Source organism: Euprymna scolopes, chromosome 27, assembly GCF_053919585.1.
Source record: "Euprymna scolopes isolate OS-2025 chromosome 27, ASM5391958v1, whole genome shotgun sequence".
NCBI classification, from domain to species: domain Eukaryota; kingdom Metazoa; phylum Mollusca; class Cephalopoda; order Sepiida; family Sepiolidae; genus Euprymna; species Euprymna scolopes.
This window is the reverse complement of record NC_136508.1, coordinates 37340185-37344545: the sequence shown is the minus strand read 5'-3', so window position 1 is coordinate 37344545 and position 4361 is coordinate 37340185. Positions and strand designations below refer to the sequence as shown.

Here is a 4361-nt window from a genome sequence, read left to right as displayed (position 1 = left end):
AAATTAAAAACTAAAATAAAATGTAGTTATTAACGTTTCAATCTAAAAAAAAAAAAAGATAAAAAATTAATATAGCAACGACTTACTTCGAAAGAGTTCCATATATATGTTCGGTGTTGTATCTGACTAAAAAACAGGCTGACGTCCCTTGAATGAAGTCACTTCCTTCTTTATCATAAAGGGCCCGGCGGTCGCCATCTTGGCAACAGTTCATACACACATGTTTTGTATGTTCTTCATTCGTTAAAAACAATCAAATGCTGGATTAAAAAATTTTTTTTAAATAAATAAATAAAAAATAATTTTTTAAAATGGCGAGACACGTCGCACCGAAACGTTTAAAATCATAAGTAGCACGACAATCGAGATAAAAATCAAGGCTTCCTTCAGTCTTGACAGACTATGGATACCCCCTGTAAGGGTGCCTGCGCGGGAAATTTTTGTGGCAAGAGTTGCGCAATATCCAACCACACCTCTCCTGATTCGACATTGTTGAATACCAGTGGCAAGTGGAGGTTCAGGACGGCTGGAAACAATGCCAAGATAAGTGGAAAGCACATACAGCGCCTAGAATTCCCAAATGGTCACCCATCTGGTACTAGCCAGGCTCAACGTTGCTTAACTTCGGTGATCTGACGAGAACCGGTGTGTCAAGGTGATTATGCCGTACATCGAGATAAAAAATAGAGATGCACTAAACAACAAAATGAGTAGCAACCGAATCACCCAACCTGAAAAATGGGTGAAATGAATAAAAATAGCCTTAAGATGTCGAACAGTGTCTGGATTAGACAAACAACAAGAAAGCAAACAAATAGACTCGTTAATCTAATGCATAGCGTATAAAGCGGGGGATATACTAGACATTTTCAACCTCTTACCAAAGGAATTTCAAACATTCAATACGATCAAAGAAAAGTTCAACAGATATTTTACAGCTACCACAAGCGAAGTATATGAGAGAGCTAGATTTAACAGCTAATTCCAACAAGAAAGTGAGTCGATTCATTCATTTGTAGCGGAACTAAAAAGTATAGCATATGCGATTTTGGACCACAGGATGGCCTCATTAGAGTTCGATTAATTATTGGATTTTGACGCCCAGTTTATTCGAAACCTTACAAATGATCTCGGACCTTAACTTAGAAAGTGCCATAACGCGTGCAATCCAAAATAAAGCTGTGAAGAAACAAAAATATTCATTGAGATTGCCGGAAAGCACCTCACCGAAGACGAGGCATGCGTCCACTCACTAGATAAAGACAATAAAAAGAATTAGAGACAGTATACCACAAGCTCCAAGGGAGATCACTCTTGTTGCCGTAATTGCAACACGAATACTATCTACAGGACTATATAGCAAGGCGCTAATCAAATATATATTCGTCACGAGCGCGACAACCAGAGACGGGGTGCCTAAGATGCGGAAACGAAAAACGCTACCCAAGACAGACATGTCCTGCTACAACAGCTGCCTGTTACCATTGTGGAACCGTGTGCCACTACAGCCAATGTTGCAAAGCAAAAAATGTACACGAAGTACCACAGTATGACTCCTACGGGACCAACAGCGCATAGGGTACCTTCCTAGATTACTAAACCTAATCCCGTATAGTCATTCTAAGCGTCAACCAGAACCCTCTAAAATTAAAGCGTCAACCAGAACCCTCTAAAATTTAAGTTGGACATCGGCGTTGACGTCACAGCGATACCTGAACACGTCTACAGAGAAATGAAAGGTACACCATGCCTTTAAACTGCCAACAAACCCCTTCACGACCCAGGACGCACACAACTGTATGTTACGGGGGAAAAACAGCCCTAACAATCGCCACAACAAACAAAGAGAAGAAGCAATATTTATAATCCCCAATCTATAAGAACTATCACTGAATAGACCAGCCATTGAAGTCTTAAACCTAGTCATGATACGTATATATATATATATATATATATATATATATATATATATATATATATATATATATATATATACAGACACTAGTGTTGTATCCTTTCGGGAATCATCAGTGCAGGGTGTCTCGATTAACGTCAGTCGATAAACTCGAACCTCGCCAATAGAAGTAATGTATAGCTTCATTAGCAAGGACCCGAACCACAAGGCCACTGCGAAGCGCGAGAGATACTAGTTGAAATTATATATATATATATATATATATATATATATATATATATATATATATATATATATATATATATATACTAGCAGAAGTACCCGCCGTCGACTATGTTCAAAAACAGCCTACAGAAAATGGACTGTGATTGATGAAAGTATGATAGGTTTAAAAAAACAATCAAAATGGCAGCGACTTTGAAATGGAGAGCCCGTTTTCAATTTGGAGAAGGGGCACCTAAGCATTCTGTGTTAACAATTTAAGAGACTTCCGTCAACGTAAGGAATATTTATAAACATATTTTAATGTTTTCCGTTGTTTTGTGCTTGAGGAATATTCGATTATGGCAGGTGTAGGTTATATAAAAATTCATTTAAGTAGTTATCGCCTCAAATTTCGTTTTAATTTCGGTTCGCTGAAATTATTTCAAGTAAAGAGCATTAAAAACTATTTCAAAACAAAAAAAAAACATGAACTGAACTTTTATTGACTATGGTAACATTTATTTCTTGTATATTTATTTTTTCGAGTAGGCGTTTGTTGGCTTTTCTGCTAAACAGCTCTTAATAAATAATATCGACGAAATATCGAAAAACAAAGAAACACAAACAGTTTTGAAAAATAACGAAGCTTTACTTACTTAAGTAAAATAATCCGAAACAGCAAAATGGGATATTAAAAAAGTAAACACGTAATTACTTCAGTTTTTTTAAGTAAAGAATCGATATAAATATGCATAAGAAGAAAATGGCGTCCTTTTCAAGGAGAACAGCTTCGTTTCAGTTTTACAGTATTGAACGGTGTAGTATTGCGCCGTCGGATTCAGGGTTGTACTATTGTAATGTAAAGAACCCGCAGAAAGGGTTGTAATCAACTGAATTCCTTCTAGTACACTGACAAAAAAAGCTTGAACAAATATATAAATAAAAATAAAAATGTTATGTAAATGTTTTTAAAAAGACACGTAATCACGTGAGCAGGATTTTTTCCTCCTTTTGACGCAATAACAAGTAACGTTCTGTTTTTTTATTATTTATCTATTTATCTATTTTCGAAAGAGTGTCACGTGCAAGTGGAGAAGGAAAAACAGTTATGCAAAATTTGTGTCGAGAATTGTCTAAACTTCCGACTTTTTTTGGGGGGGGGCTTTCACTTTAATAAGAACGTGGATTTATAAGGTGAATTTATTCGACACAATATGATTCAACTTAAAAAATAAATAAAAGCTAACGTGAATTAAGATTAAAGTTAAGTTATTGTGGACTCTCGCCCCTTATAAAAAACCTTGTTAAACATTGTAACATATTTACATTCTATGGAGGTCAGGCGCGAACGCACACCCCATGATTTTATTATACCATATTTCTTCGAACTGAAACATAATTATCAAAGAATACTTACGCAAATAGATATGAAAAGTCTTTGTTAAAGTTTGTGCCATATTTCCAGAGATTACAGGCGCAAACGCAGACCCCACAATTTTATTATACCATCCCTATTTAAGTTGAAACATACTTATCAAAGTATTCTCATGTACATCTATATCAAAAACACTTGTAAACGTTTTTTTTTTTTTCATTTTTTATTTCCATACTTTGGAACCAGGCGCGAACACAGACCCCACAATTCTTATGAAGCACCGTTCCGCCAGATCAAATATACCCATTCCTGATCCTCGATACATCTTCTATCATTATATGTAATCAGTTTTTTAAAATAGTCAACCATATAGCAGCCTATTCGTGACCAGACACACACACACACACACACACGCACGCACACACACACACAGAAGTTCAGCTTTATTTATATATATATATATATATATATATATATATATATATATATATATGTATATATATATATGTACTAGACTAATCGTGACCCGTTGGGTCAGTATATGTATAGCTATCTATGAAATAGTGAGTATATACATTATGCCAAAAATATGCGCTTGGGTCAAAATTGAAAAAAATCGTTATCCATTTTGTACGTTCATCTTAGTTTATTTTTAATTTTTTAATTATTGATTTTTTAATTATATTCGTGTCACGTTGGTACAGTACTTTGAATGCTACAGTTTTGCTTTCAGTTTCGATTCTAGCTGATGGTACCAATTACATTTTTTTTTTTTTTTTACACTTTTGAAATCACGTCTCTGTAATAATATATGCGAAATCTGGATCCAATATAATATAATAAATATGAAATATGCATTAATCAAAA

The 4361-nt window shown here is 34.7% G+C and overlaps 1 pseudogene; it reads right to left on the bottom strand.

Annotated features, from left to right (window-relative positions):
* Window positions 1-555: 555 nt before the first annotated feature.
* On the bottom strand, window positions 556-672 carry LOC145249096 (5S ribosomal RNA; annotated as a pseudogene).
* Window positions 673-4361: the final 3689 nt, after the last annotated feature.